Here is a 16,962-nt window from a genome sequence, read left to right on the forward strand (position 1 = left end):
ACTCTTATGGACTCAGAAACACTCTGGACAAAATCCAGTGACTTTTCCTCACTTGATGGTTCCTAAGAGACCAACTTGGGAACCAGTGCTCCAATTTCTTAACCTTGTGTCACAGGCTCCTTTGTGGTTATGAGTCCTCTCTTTCTCCAGTAAATATACATACCCAACACAATCTGCACAGTTACGTATTATATTTTTATCTAATCTGCTTGCTTCCCTTAAGCATAGTTATTGAAGGACCCAGATTAGGATTTTGTTACTACTTTTAGTGATTTTTTTTTCCTAGAGGCTTTTACCTACTATATAGGTCTGTTAACTTGGAATAATAGGAAATAAGATATTAGATATCCCATGTTAACTAAATAGTGCATACATTTCAATTAAATAGACATTTAAAATAAAAGTGTTAAGAAACATTACAAACATGTAAATACCTTTCCTAATAACCTTCAATAATTTTCAGTTACTAGTCAAACTCAAGTCATCCTTCAGCTTCAGGAAAAACATACCAAATTGTAGAAGGTTGGGTTTTCATGGATGCCAACTTTGAGATGGAGGTTAGATAACAGAAAGGTGATTAAGGACTGCTCTCAGGAATCACTCTTGTACATAAGAAGAGGGAGCAAAGAGGATACTGCAAAGAGATGTGGTGCTGTCGTTTGGTCTCAACGAACCTCTGAAGGGAGCTATGGAGGCCTGATAGACTTCAGAGTGAACCCAAGGTAGGTAAGTCTAGAAGAAGGAGAGGCTTTTTAACACTGCATGGATCCTAAGTAATTCTGCACAGGTGAAGGCAATTCCTGCGGAGGGTAGTCAGCTGCCAGTACTCACAACAGTTGCTGGAATAGGTTCTCCAGTTTTGAAGGGGGATTTTAGGGAAAAGAACAGAGTCTAAAATTTTCCCTACATTTTTGGGATCAAAAAATATTGTTTTGGTTTTCAGAAAAAAATGATGTGAAAAGCCCTGTTAAGTTATGTCTAGTCACAATCCATATCTTTTTCTTGGGAGGTGGATATTGGGGATCCAACTCAGGGGCACTCAACCACTGAGCCACATCATATTTTATTTAGAGACAGGGTCTCATGAGTTGCTTAACACCTCCCTTTTGCTGAGGCTGGCTTTGAACTCCTGATCCTCCTGTCTCAGTCTCCCAAGCTGATGGGATTGCAGGAGTGAGCCACACATTTGGTTTCCATTTATCTTTTATAAAACAGGTTTTCATCTAGGGGGAAGTAAAACTGCATTTGATACCACAAAATCAGGTTTGGATCCCCACTTTCTAGCCTATATAGATAGGCCTATTAACTTGGAATCAAGTTCATAATTGATAGCTTCTGTTTTTATGTTTCCAGTATTCTGTCTCCTTTATTCAAATAATAAGATGCCATTTTCCTTTTTTTTTTTTTTTTTTGTACTGTAGCACTTTATTTTTCCTTACTCAGTGAAGTGTTGCTGGGGCCTAATGTTCTCACACAATAATAGAAAACCAAAAATTTGTCATCTAATAAAGAATTGAGTACAAAAAAACCTTACATAAATTAAAATGAATAAATTTACAGATGTAAATGCAGACTGTTTCTAACTCAAGGCAAGTAATAACCGATGGTGGTCAGGCGGGAGAACATTGGTAAGAAAGGAAACTGAGTCCTAAGGCTCGGACTTTCCCACCCTCTTGGACAGCGAGAAGTGACAGCTGGCCCAGGAACTCTTGCCAGCCCTAGCAATCCAGGAAGTCTGTCAGCTGACACATGAATACCCTGCACAGATCACTGCTGTGGTCTCAGATTCGCTAAGCCACGGACTTTTCTCCTTTATGCATGCCCTCACCTCAGGTAACAGGTGACCGAGCCACATGGACTAAGGGCTTAAATCAAAGATATGCACAGGGCATTAAACATATACTAAGGGAACAGTTAACTTGAATACAAGGTCAAAATCAGCAACGAGTTCTACGTTCCAGGGCTGACATCAGATACAAGCTTCAAGAACAATTTCTTTTCAAAGGCTTATTCTAGGTTCAAATTTGCCAGAGCAAATTTATACTTCAGATTCAGCACATGCAGCAGGTGCCTGGCACCTGCTCAGTCCATCTAAAAGCTTTTGCGGTGGACAATGGAGGGGCCGGACTCCTACTCCTGCTTGCTGATCTACATCTGCTGGAAAGTGGACAGTGAGGTCAGGATGGAGCCGCCTATCCACACAGAGTATTTGCGCTCAGGGGGAGCGATAATCTTGACTTCATGGTGCTGGGGACCAGGGCTGTGTTCTCCTTCTGCATCCTGTGAGCAATGCCGGAGTACATGGTGGTGCCGCCCGACAGCATGGTGTTGGCATAGAGGTCCTTGCAGATGTCGATGTCACACTTCATGATGGAGTTGAAGGTGGTCTTGTGGATGCCAGAGGGTTCCATACCCAGGAAGAGTGCCTCTGGACACTGGAACCACTCGTTGCCAATGGTGATCACCTGCCCATCAGGCAGCTCCTATCTCTTCTCCAGGGAGGAGGAGGATGCAGCAGTGGCCATCTCCTGCTCGAAGTCCAGGGCAACGTAGCACAGCTTCTCCTTGATGTCACGCACCATCTCCAGCTCCGCCAGGGTGGTGAAGCTGTAGCCGCGCTCTGTCAGGATCTTCAGGGGGTAGTCTGTCAGGTCCCAGCAAGCCAGGTCCAGATGTAGGATGGCGTGGGGAAGGGTGTAGCCCTCATAGATGGGCACTGTGTGGGTGACCCCGTCACCAGAGTCCATGACAATGCCAGTGGTGCGCCCAGAGACGTACAGGGACAGCACGGCCTGGATGGCCACATACATGGCCAGTGTGTTGAAGGTCTCGAACATGATCAGAGTCATCTTCTCTCTGTTGGCCTTGGGGTTCAGGGGGGCCTCAGTCAGCAGCACCGGGTGCTCCTCGGGGGCCACGCACAGCCCATTGTAGAAGGTATGGTGCCAGATCTTTTCCATATGGTCCCAGTTGGTGACGATGCTGTGCTCGATGGTATACTTCAGGGTCTTCAGGATGCCGCGCTTGCTCTGGGCCTTGTCACCCACATACGAGTCCTTCTGGCCCATGCCCACTATCACACCCTGGTGGCACGGGCGCCCGACGATGGAGGGGAACATGGCCCCGGGGACCGTTGTCGCTGGCAAAGCCAGCTTTGCACATGCCAGAGCCATCGTCAATGAGGAGCGCAGAGATTTCCTCTTCCATTGCGATTGGCGGAGGACGGGTGGCGAGCAGAGGGAGGACGCCGAGCAGCGGCGAACGGCAGCGAGTGACACAAGTTGGCATTTTTCATTTAAGAAATAAACCTGTTCCCTTTCCCTGTGTTCCACATGTGCGCAGCCCTCTACCTTATATTACTGGAGGGTCCTGTGGTCTTGAGCTGGTTCATTTGGGTGCATCATAGCCTTGGCCTAAATAATTAGTCTAAGGGTAGTTACAGCACTGAAGCAGAGATTAATAAAGAGATAATGTAAAACAAATGGTCTTTTTTGGTAACACAGGTTGTAATGTAGTTTGGGATTGCAGGAGCTAGGAGGTCTAGTGAGGAAGTACCTAAAGAGAAACAGACATAGCCAGCTCTTCTCCCAACTACAAGAGTCAATTCAGAAAAAACAATTCAAAACTAGTAGCTTAGTTTGAAGCGAGCTTCTGTCACTTGTAAAAGGAAGGGTGTTGACTACCATAGACAGATATGATACATAATTTTTAAAAAAGGTGGTAGTTTCATAACTATGATGCAGGCATACTTCCTGTACTCAGAAAGTTTCCATTTTAGAGGAGGAATAGACATTTATGCAGGAAATTATGTGTTAATGTGATGTTGCCAAATATAGGCAATGTAACAAGGAATGAAAGCATGGGGAAAGTAGTAACCACCTACAGCTTACCTACAAGGGGAGCCATAACCTCACCTAATTACTGGGATTCCTGATAAAAAGAAATAGGATGTGTATATCATGTTAAAGCAGTTTTTAATCTGTAAACTTCTATGCAGTGTACATTTTCATTATCAAGACTTTAGCAACCTCAGGCAAAAGTTCTATTTTTACTTATTTTTCTGCTATTTTTTTTTCTATAGACAAATGAAAAATGGAAGAAAATCTTGATAAGAAATAAAAGTTGATCTCTATAACATTCTTAGAACTTAATATTCTAGCAATCATCAATTTCTCTGATCTCTAAATTGTGTTACCTACTTAGGCCAGCTTCCCACAACAATTCTTGAAGATGTAGTGTCTGATTGGAACTTAATGATTCATTTTATTAAATCATGTAAAATGACTTTATTATGATCTCTAAGATTAATTTTAATCTTTTTACTGAAAGTGTTTTATATTAAAATAGATTACAGTAGAAAAATCTTAGTATTCAAATTTAATATAGAAATGCAATTCTAACCTGACCCTAGAAAGAAATCAGAAATATGATAAACCAGAAAAATAAGACTAATACATGATAAGCCAGATACATGATACATGATGTTACACCCCATACCATAGTCAGCATCCATATAGATGACTTTCTAAAACAATCATTGTGCCAATCACTAGGAAAAGTACTTGGAAGAGAATCTTGAGTAAAATGAAAACCCTTGTTGTCATTGAGGGTACTGTACATACCACCAGATGATAACAGAAACTCAATTACCACAGCATAATCTTGCAGTACTACTCATTTTACAAATTAAAGCTCCAATTTTGCTAAATGTTGGGGCATTCTCCAGAAAACATCAAAATAGTAATTTATGGTCTGATTTTTGTATTCAAATATTACCTTTAAAATATTGAATTCAATAAGAAAAGAGATCTGTCACAAAGTTTGCATATCTAATTTTTCCTCTATTCATTTCTTTTCCTTTGAGTAGATTAGGCACATTTAATCATTTTGATCATTTAATGCACTGAAGACCTCAGTTTGAGCAGGAAGACTTCAGCACTGCACTTATCCAATCTTGGCATATCTGAAATTATTACAGTATGACAACTTTTAAAAATTTAAGACCTTGTGACTTTCTCTTTTTTTTTTGATAAAAAGAAATCCGTTTACTGCTTGATACATGAGATCTATCATCGAGCTGCATGAATTCTTCCCAACATGTGAACAGCAAAGCTAACTCTATATAAGACTTGTGTTCTGAGAAAATAAAACTTTTTAGTATTGGACAATTTTTAAAATTTGATTTAGGAGAATTCTCACTTCAAAAATAATTGCAGTCATTTAGTGAGTACTTTTTTTGGCAATTGTGGTACATTTTTTGCTTTATATTTAAAACTAAAGGTAACAATATGGTGTTTTAGAGTTTGAGGTGATATAGTATAGCAATTGTGACCCACTGATGACATTTTTTTCTTTGTTAAGAACTTGGGATTTGTTAAGTTCATAGGTTTTCAGTATGAGAGTCATCTTTACAATAATGCTGATCAATATTTTTAAAGGACATTTTACTGATGAATAAATCCAAAGTAGTCAAAAAATATTTTTATAGAATTGACATATTATATACTAATGCAAAAGAAATAGTTCAATAAACTGCTTGCATTAATTATATGCTTACTGATGCACATTTAAGTAAATGAGAGAACTGAAAGCTGGAAAGTAGCCAAATGGGTAATAAACAGCTTTAAAACTGTCAAGAGAGAAAGTCAATAATATTATACTCATCAGACATTTGAAAACACCCTCAGGGTAATCATAAACATTTCCAATCAATTAAGAGGAATGTGTCCATTTTATGGGCTTTGATTAAACCTACATCAAGATTGCCAAGGAATGTTATCATTTTTAGAAATGAATTTATGAGGATGGACATCTTATTTTTGTTTCACACGGGTCTTCCTTGTGGCAGTTAAGTTGCAAGAAAATGGTGACATAGTCAAAGTTAGTGCTTAAGTACCTCAGGTTGCTTGCTGTAACTGACCCTTAATTTGGAATACTTAAATCAATGTTTTCATTATGCAGAAGAACTCATAAATAACACATTTGTGAATCCCCTGAATTTGAAATTTTTATTATTGTACATGGTGTTGTCAAAAAGTATGTATTTCTTTTTTTAATGATTTGGTCATTTCTATGCTAAGGTATTTTACTTTATCAATACATTATGCATATTTAAGCTTCTGCACAAATTAGTTAACAAATTACGGCAGAGATTTATATATGGTCAAAAACCTATTGCAGAATAGAAAAAACCTACCCTGTAACTATAAGAAAAATGTCAGAACAGCTAAGATAACAAAACAATTTTTTTAGCTGAACAAAACAAAATTGAACATATTTAAACTTAAAAGTGTGCTTTAAAATAGTTTAAATCTTGAATTTTAATGAAAATATAATCTCCTTAATTTTATTCTTATAAGGATAATTTCCTTCAAACAAAATAAGGAAGTGCATGTGTTTATGTGTTCCTATCCTCACTTGTCCAATTCGGGGACTTCATGAAACTCAGACTGGTGCTTTAGAACCCTCCATATTCCTGACCAAATTACTTGGTTCCAGGATTGACAAAAGACCCAAATAGAATATAAGACTTGATATCAATGATATAAATTTATATAAATGGATATAAATCCATATATGTGATATATTGCCCAAGGAAATTTCATCAGTACTATCCTCTGTAAGGATGCCTAGTGTTGCCTAAGAATGAAACCAACATATGATTGAAATAGAGATGAGGATTTGGTTAAGAGACTGTCTAACCACTTTCAATAAATTCATGTCTTTATGTTGTTACTGAAATGAACTGCTTAGCTGCCTCTCATCCTTGTATTTTTCAGTCTTCCCAACTGGATCATCTGAACTGATTTATCAATATATCCTTCCTAATATTAGGCTGTGGGTCCAATATTATTCTTAATAAAGGAAATTCTAAAAAATCCAAGTAGCGCATTTGAAGAGCACATAAACTTTATGACTTGTGCCATTCTAATATATCAGTTATGTTTCGTTCTACTAGTCCAGAAATTTAACTTTGTTCTCATAAATACACTCAGAGAACAAAACTCTTCCATTAAAGTCATCTGTCTTCTTTTTATTTCTACTCTAAGGACCAGCCCCTCTTATAACTTTCTGGTTTCTATGTTATGTCAGTTGTCAGACTCTTTAAATCTGGAATTTATCCTTTGACTAGTACATCCATCTTAATTTTTTGCTTAGGCTTCTCAGATAGTGAGTCTTCTTGGATTACTGCCAGTGGCCTCTCATGAGTCTGCTTCAATACTAGCCCATGTATTTAATAATATTTTTTCTTGGAAAGGATTTGGGTGAAAATATAAATAGTATGCTAAGTAAATTGAAGTTGATTTAAAATTAGAAGAGTTGGTCAATAATGGGTGTATTAATATATAGCATACATTTTTAAAAGGCAAAATTACGAGACAACAGAAAAAAGTCCAAGTATTTTATATTGCTAAACAGAGGTATAGGTCTCAACTCTCTCAATATTGACAAAACAGCATGTGGCATTTTATGTAATCAATAACTGTGTCAGGTCTTATACAGAGAGATCAGACAATTAGAATAGCTAGGGACAAAGACATTCTGAAAGTTGGAACACATGAAATGAACATTGAGGTGAAAAAAATGAGACATCTTGAATGTTTATTTCAAAGTGTATTTATTATATTCCAGTGTTATTATCAAGATAACAAATATTCTATTACCACCGAAATTTATCTTTTGCTCTTTGAAAACAATCCACCTCAGATGCACATTTTTTTAAATATTTGTTTTTTTATGAATATAATTATAGAGTATATATTCTTTCTTTTGAATTTCAGGATTCTTTTATTCAACATTATATTGTTATATGTCTCCATAATTCATTACTTATTATTGCTGAATGATATGCCACATGGGCACATGAAAATTCATTTAATCATTGTTAATTGATGGGCATTTGGGTTATTACCTGATTTGAATCAAAGAAAGCTGCTGCTGCAACTATCCTTATACAAGAATTCTCCTTTCTCTGAAGTTGAATGGCTGAGTCATAGAGTAAGTGAATATTTAACTTCATGAAAAAATACCAAACTATCCAATTGCTTTTGTATTTCAGAATCCAACAGCCAGAGTATAGGAGTAGCTGTTCTGCCACATACTATAGTCAGTATTGGCAATCTCTGTGTCTTCAGACAAACTATTACAGGTTAATATTTCAATGTAGTTTTAGTTTGAATTTTCCTATAGTTTAAGAAGGTGACATACTTCTTGTACTTGTCATTTACGTACCTTCTTATGTGAAACACAAGGCTTTTGTTCATTTTGTAGTGTGTTTTGTTCTCATACTATTGCTTTGTTAGAGTTGTCAATACATATTATATGAGACTTTTCAGAGTCTCTATATTTAAATATATATTTAAATAACTTTTTTTGAAATAAGTATTGAAATGTATTTCTCAGTTTGTATTCATCTGTTTTCTCAATGTTGACTATTATTGAGCAGGAAATTTTAATTTTGATTAGGTCCAAACTAAGTTATTGCTTGCTTTTGTGATTAGTTCATTAGTTCATTTATTTATTCATTTAAGTAATCTTTGTGTATTCCAAAATCATAAAATCATAAAGACCATCTCTGTTTCCTTCTAAAAATTGCTTATTGTTACGTTCAGTTTAGGTCCACACTAAAACTTGAATTAAATTATGTCTTTGATGGGAAATTAAAAAATGGTTTTTAAATTTTTTTTTATTTTTCATGTAGATACCTAATTGGTTCAGTATTATTGGTTACAACTACATAACTGGAATGCATGCCTAATGCTTCAGGGCAAAGATGTCATACAGGTATCAAAATCTTTCAGGGAACCAATAAATCACCTAATGTGCAAAAGAATACACCAGAAAACAACCACATAGTAAGTTATACATGCAAACTCTCAGAAAGAAAATTTTAAATAGTAATATTAAGGACACTGAATAAACTTTAAGAAAAGACAGAAATAATTCAATAGGAGATACTTAGCAGAGAGATTAGGGAACTTAAAAAAATCCTTGAACTGAAGTGTACATTCAGCAAAATGAAAGATGAAATAGAAATCATCAATACTAGATTATAACAAATAAAAGAGTCAATGAGCTAAAAAAAACAGGCTATTTTCTCTATAGTCAGTTTTACAGAATTTTATAGCATCTTGCCATTGGGAAGAATAAAATTGACTATGGAGAAATAAAATACAGAAAGCAATGAAGATTAATGAAAAAAGCCTATGGAAAATTTGGAAGAGAATTAAAAGGGCAAATATTCAGATTATTTGGGTTTAAGAGGGGTTTCAGAATGCCAAAGGGGCAAAAGCTTATTCAAGTTTATAATACTAGAAAACTCCACATGCAGGAAGGTCAAAAGTCACTAGTAAGAGTCAACTCAACCAATTCTACTGAAGACATATTATAAACACATTATCAAAGTTTAAAGACAAGAGATTCTCAAAGCAAGAAGAGAAAAGAAACAAATTATATAGACAAATATATAAATAGATATATAAACAAATTATATGTCTCATGTCATTGTTTAGACATGAGATGTTTCTCAAAAGTTTATGTATGAGACAATGCAAGGAAGTTTGGAGGTGAAACGATTGGGTTATGAGAGCCTTTACCTAATCAGTGCATTGATTCATTGACATGGATTAACTGCATGGTAACAGAAGGTATATAGGGTATGGTTAGAGTAGTTAGGTCACTCAAGGCATGCCTTTGGGATTTATACTTTGTCCTGGGTGAGCAGAGCTCTCTCTCTGATTCCTTGTTGCCATGCCCAGAGCTACTTTCCTTGTGCCACACCTTTCCACCATGATGTTTCACCTCATCTTGATCACAGAGCAATGGATGAGCAATTGGCTACCTATGGATTGAGGCCTCTGAAACTGTAAGCCCAAATAAACTTTTCCTTCTCTATGTTGTTCTGTCAGGTACTTTGGTCAAAATGATGTAAAACTGACTAAAACATAAGGTATTCAAATTCTTTTGACAGATTTCTCAACAGAAACTTTACAGGTCAGAGGGGAATGGGATGAGATTTTTATAGTTCTGAAAGACTGCCAAGTAAGAATACTGTACTTAAATAAGCTATCTTTAGAAATGAAGGAAAGACAGATATTCCCAGACAAAGAAGAGCTGAAAGAATTTATTATCACCAGACCTGTCATACAAGAAATGCTAAAGGGAATTCTTCAAACTGGAAGAAGGAGATGCTAATGATTAAGAAGAAAACATTGGGAAGTATAAAATTGACTGGAAAGAGTTACTACAGAGACAAATGCAGAAAGCTCTAATATTGTAAACATGGTGCACATACCATATAAATTTTCTAAAAACAGGACAACTAAAATAATAACTATTAGTTTGTTAAACAAAAGGAAATATAGAAAGGTGTAAAATGGTACATTAAAAATTCAAAATGTGAGGAGGAATGAAGTATAAGCTTAGAGGTGTTTATTATTACTTTTGCACCTTTTTGTTTGTTTCTTTTCATATCTTATGATAAATGGCAAGATGCTATAATTTCAAAGTAATTAATTAGAACTAAAAGATGTTTTTGCAAGCCCTATGGTAACTACAGTGCAAAAACCTATAATAGGCACACCAAAATTAATAAACATGAATCATAAAACACTTCTGGAGACAAGCCTTTAACCATAAAGAAATACTGAAGAGAAGCAGACAGGAAAAAAGGAACTACAAATCAAAGACACAGAAATAAGTTCTTACTTATCAATAATGGCTTTAAATGTGAATGAGTTGCAGTATCTCATTAAAAGACAGAGATTGACTGAATTGATAAATAAAAACAAGGCCCAACTTTATGTTGCTTACAAAATATTTATAGCCCAGCTAAGAACACATGTAGACTGAAAGTGAAGGTATTAAAAAAGTTATCCCATGCAAATAGAATAAATAAATAAACAGGGGACTTTACCATTCTACTTTCACAATGGTTAGGTAATTCTGAGAGAAAATCAACAAAGAAATATCAAAATTAAACTTTACTCTAGATCAAATGGACCTAACACACATCTATAGAATATTATAACAACTGAAGTCTATATAATTTCTCAACATGACATGGAACATTCAACAGAATACATCATATGTATGCTATAAAAAAGAATAAACAAATTTTTTAAAACTGAAATCATATTCCTAATTTCTGACCACAATAAAATAAAATTGGAAGTCAGCAACACAAAAATTTAAACTGCATCAGAGCATAGAAATTATATTTAAAAACAAAATGAAACAAAACAAAACAAAACTCCTAAAGAACCCAATGAATCAAAGCAGAAATTAGGAAGAAAAATTATAGAAACCTATGCCTACCTACATCAAAATATAAGAAAGTTCTCAAATAAACAACAAATCATTGTACCTCAAGATATAAAAACACTAAATAGAGACTAAAAACAGAATACAAAAGAAAAATGAAAATCTGATCTTTTGAAAAGACAAACCAAATAGACAAACTCTTAGCTAAGAAACACAAATATAGAGAAGACTCAAATACAAATGCATACAATCAAAGATGAAAAAGAAGACACATTATAACAAGCATCATAGATGTAGTTAGGATCCTTAGAGACTATTATGAAAAAGTTGTGTCAAAAATTTCATAATCTAAAAGAAATTATTATATAAATACATTTTACCAAGATAAAATAATGACAAAATAGATAACCAATACTAAATAACAATATTGAATTAGTAATAAAACATTTCTCACCAAAGAAAAGTCTGGATCCAGGTGACTTGATTGCTGAATTCTATCAAACATTTATGAAATAACTAATATAAATTCTCAAATTATTCCCCAAAATATAAAGAGGACTGAATTATTCTAAACTCACTGTACAAAGCCAGGAAGATTCTGGTATCAGAACCAGATAAGAAGAACAATAACAAATATATATATATATATATATATATATATATATATATATATATATATATATAATTTTTTAATATAGATGCACTAATCCACACAAAATATTAGCAAACCCAATCCTACAATACATTGATAAGAAGATCAATCATTATTAAAATGTACTCGCCCCAGGGATGTGAAAATGATTCAACAGATAAAAATTAACAAATGGGATAAATCACATCAAAAGAATTAAAGACAAAGATGATATAATCATCTCAGAATACATAGAAAATTTTTGAAAAATTTGATATTCCTCCATGGTAAAAATACTGAACAGATTATGTATAGAATAAACATACCTCAACATAGCTGGAACCATATATAACAAAACTGAATGGGAGAGAGCTGAGGCTTACTCTCTAAGATCTAGGATATGATAATGATACTTATTTTCAAAATTTTATTGAACATAGCACTCAAAGTCCCAGTTAGAGGAATAAGGCAAGAGAAAGAAAGAAGGAACATCTAACCAGAAAAGAGGAAATCAAATTATCACTGCTTGCAAATGGCATGATCCTATAGGTAACAAAAACCCCAATGGTTCTACCAAAAACCTATTAGAACTAATAAGTAAATCCAAGAAAGTTGCAGTATATAAAATCAATATATGAAACTAGTACCATTTCTATATGCCAATAGTAAATAATTTAAAAAAAAGAAGAGAGAAAGAAAAGTCATTTACTATAGCTACAAAAATATAAGTGCTTAGAAATAAATTTAAGTGGTGAAAGAGCTCTCTAGTGAAAATTACCAGATATTGATACAAGAAATTGAAGAGGACCTACAAACTGAGAGAGACATCCTATGTTCATGGACATGAATAAGTTGAAATGTCCATACTATTCAAAGTAACGTATACATTTAATGAAATTCCTACTGAAATGCCAATGATATTTTCTCAGAACTTGAAAAATACAATGCTAAAATTTATTTGGAACCCAAGAAACTATAAATAGCAAAGCCATGGTGAACAAAAAGAACAAAGCAAGAGGCATCATACTACTTCAAACAATACTACAAAGTGATCATAAGCAAACAGATATGGTATTGGTATAAAAGAAAACATATGTACAAAAGGAACAGAATAGAGATACCATAAGTAAACCTGTGCAACTGCAGTAATATGTGTTTTTACAAAGGTGCTAAAAACATACTTTGAGAAAATGACCATCTCTTTCATATATATTTATTTATTTAATACATAAAATATTTTAATAAATAATTAATAGATTTTAATAAATTTGACCACAGTAAAAGAGAATGATCTCTTTTCCAAAATACCAGATCTTCATTTCGTTTTTCTTTTGTATTCTGTTTTTAGGCTCTATTTAGTGTTCTTGTACCTTGAGGTACGAATAAATGAAAGGTGGATGTACACATTCAGAATAATAAAACTAGACCCCTAGCTCTCACCATATACAAAAATCAAATAAAATTTTACTAAAGACTTAAAGATATGATCTAAGGTATTAAAACTACTAGAAGAAACTGTAGGGGACATACTTCAGCACATTGAAATGGGCCAGGATTTTTTAAAAGACCTCAGATCCTCAGACGCACAGGAAACAAAAGCAAAGATAGATAAATGGTACTGTGTCAAACTAAATAGATTCTGCACAGCAAAGAAAGAATCATCAAAGTGAAGAGACAAGATATAGCTACACAGAAGGAGTGCTGGACTGTGTCACGTCGGGTGTGGTGGCGCAGGCCTGAAATCCCAGTGGCTCTGGAGGCTTAGACAGGAGGATCCTGAACTCAAAGCCACCCTCAACAAAAGTGAGGCACTAAGCAAATAAAATATAAAATAGCGTTAGGGATGTGGCTCTGTGGTTGTGTGCCGCCAAATTCAATTCCCAGTACCAGAGAGAGAGAGAGAGAGAGAGAATACTTTGGCTGATGTACATAAACCGTATCTCAACATTTTCCAGGTATTCTCAAAATATTAATTTTTCTTTTTAGTGGGTAGTCCAAAAGCAGGAAAAGGTTAAAGCCTACTGCATTTAAAACACACTCCAGTTCTTGACAAGGCATGATGAAAATTGGCTTGCTTTTTAAAGTTATGACATATAAATTCATCAAATAGCGTTTATTTCAGTCAATCATAGTAGAAACCAAATAAACATCTTTTTCTATGAAGCAAGTACCACTCAAAGTGGTACACAATCACTTCCCAATACTTGAACACATTCAAAGCCTTCTTTTCTTCAACACTCTTGCAGATGTCTTCCCTCAAGTATCAATTTTGAAAAATACACAAGTCTCATCTCAAATAAATTGTGTTACTCATGAAGATACAGAGCTGTAGGTGGACCAAAAACAAGTTGTTTTCTTGGTTGAGCCATATATTTTCTACTTCAAACAAAAATACCTTCTTACTATTGAACAATTCGTCTCTGCCCACATTCTTTAATCCCTCCCTTCCCTTCCACCTGGACATCATCTGCTTTCATAAGAATCCTTGCCCCATTAACTCATCTTATTTTGGGCAACATTAGGGAGGGGAGGGATGCAAACATTATGGCTTTGTTGCACATAGCTCCTATCCGGTCTTGGTGGTAGGGAGGAGCACATCTAGGTTCAACTGCTTGGTGCAGGTGTACTGTTGGAGAGGGAATCTATAATGGCTATAATGAGTTTATGTGCAGACCTTTCTTTTAATTTAATATGCTGCTTTTTCTTCTTACACTGAATTTATAATAATTATTATTGTGTTATATGCTTCCACTCTCCTGTACCATAAATGCTCAAGGAGGTTCTGAGAGAATCAGAACCATAAAAGAGATCTACATTGTCAATAAAGTGGACCAAATTCTTACATAATTTACTCCGTAATTGAGCACAAATGCCTCTATCCCATGTAACCAGAGTTTTTATGTAGATGATGTGTATTGATTGAATAAGCCAGAAATTTCAGTTTCAATAGCACTGACTGCAGTGTTATTACATTTCTGCCAATAACATTCAGAATATGTTCACCAGTGAAGTTTCATGTAGATTAAAAATTCTTGATCCCTCCCTCCAGTTAGAGGATCTGTTCTCCTCTTCCCCACTAATCTGTAACTAATGATTATGAGTTTCTGCAGAAGGGAGACAGCCTTCTCTAAACTCTATGTTAGGATTTTGGACTTGTTGCCTCTAACTTGGCTACCAAACAAGTAAACCCACTGTGAAAGCAGTTATTAGCTTTCTATTGAGTTCTTACTGAAACTGAAAACCTCATCCATGAATGCCCTGATATTCTCAATTTGAGCAGAGTCACCCCAAATTCAACAACTAACAAGATGTGAAGTGCCAAATATATCTGCTTATTAAGTGTAAATCAAAATCAAATACTGCCTTTGGGGGAGATTTTATTCTCTCTTTACACCTGAAGTAGAATGCTGCCTTTAATGGTCTTAACTCACAGAGGTTCCCATAAATAAATAGCACTACTCAGTGATTGTTTTGCTAAATTAAAATCTGATAGTACTTACTGGGGTTTGCTTGGGTGGATCAAACTCAGTAACAGCTGTATAGTACTGAAAATGTCATGGTCACTGTGCAACGTGGTCAGAACTCAAGGCCATTCTCATAGCTCTGTATAGTACTTTCCTTGACCCAGGTTATAGTTTTCTTCTGACTGTTGGTCTTTTAACAACAGCTTAGCTGTTTAGTCTGAAACTTAGAAAACCACAAAACAATACACTAAAGATCTCCCCTCCTTGGGGATGTGAAATATACCATGGCTCTATTTGATTATTCATGTAGAAGCCCATAGTGAAAGCTCATTATTTGATGAGACCAACTGGATTCAGCTGCTTATAGAGATAGGACTGCCCAGATTGTCTCCATCGCTGCCTGAGCTCATCATAAAACTACACATGATAACATACCCACTATCTCAGAGTAGATGAGAAACAGAGGGCTTTATGTTTCTGAAATAAGTTATCACTTTCAGCAATAGTTGTGATTCCTGCTCAAAGTTGATCTGCTCATAGACTGTCAGGGAAAGCCATATTATACATGCATAGTCCATACCCATCCAGGCATATGCTGACCTCTGACTACCTCTGAAGTAAATTATGTAAGAATTTGGTCCACTTGATACCTTTTCAAGTTGCTGTATTGTTATGGGCTGATCAGGACAGGAGGCATTGCTATCCTAGCCCTTGCAACTAATCTATGTTATTTTTTAGCTTCTTAGACCATTTGCAGTCTGAAAAAAGTATGCAAAAGGCACTCAACAATGAGCTAATAGTGAAGAAATAGAATATATCTGTCATATCCTTTACCTTTCACAGATATCTGACATTGTTGAGTGTTGAAACAATCTCCTCAAATGGTGATTCAAAAAAGATGTCCTACTGAAACCCCTTCACCTCTTTGTGACCCACACACCCTGGTAAGGCAGTTTGTTTACTTAATACAGATGTCCTGAGAAAGAGATCATATCATCTTGACTCTTTTTTGGGTCGTGATCAAATAAAAGTGGTGTGAGATAACAGATCTACTCTTAAATTCAAAATTCCATTCTGACCTTTCCTAGCTGTGGTGTTTCTTTCTTTTTCTTTAACAAGCCTGAGTAGCAGCCCAGCCTAAATGGAGCTTAGGGGATTTCAACTTAAATTTGCATTAGCCTCCTGAAGTTTCTTGTTGGATTGACATGATTCTGGTTTATAAGGATAAAGAACATTTTTTTGAACATACAGCTTGTCAAGTTCTACAATGAATGGGCCATATAGACCAAAGTGAAGGACACAATTGGTCTCTATGAGTTTAATAAATATGTCCTTGTAGCCCTTGTATTTGACCATTCTTCATGAAAGGTCTAAGACTAAACAGAATATAATTGAGAAAAAATGAGATTATAGCTATTAGAATGGAAGACACTATTTTTCTGGAGGTAGACGTAGAGCAACAACTCTGCTTGGGAAGGGGACGTCCTCAGACTCCTAGAAATATGAACAAGGGATGGACAATGACTCTTTTCTTCCAGAATGAATTCTGGAGTTTCCTTCATGAAAGACAACACTCTGGTATAGATACCCAAACTGGGATAAGTA

The 16,962-nt window shown here is 35.2% G+C and overlaps 1 protein-coding gene and 1 pseudogene across 2 annotated transcripts in view; both read right to left on the reverse strand.

The window, feature by feature from the left end:
- The window catches only part of Grid2 (glutamate ionotropic receptor delta type subunit 2), a 1,380,466-nt gene that overhangs the window by 651,946 nt on the left and 711,558 nt on the right, over positions 1–16,962 (reverse strand). The window lies entirely within an intron of this gene.
- Positions 2,092–3,207, reverse strand: LOC114085499 (actin, cytoplasmic 2-like; annotated as a pseudogene).

Source organism: Marmota flaviventris, chromosome 7, assembly GCF_047511675.1.
Source record: "Marmota flaviventris isolate mMarFla1 chromosome 7, mMarFla1.hap1, whole genome shotgun sequence".
NCBI classification, from domain to species: Eukaryota; Metazoa; Chordata; class Mammalia; order Rodentia; family Sciuridae; genus Marmota; species Marmota flaviventris.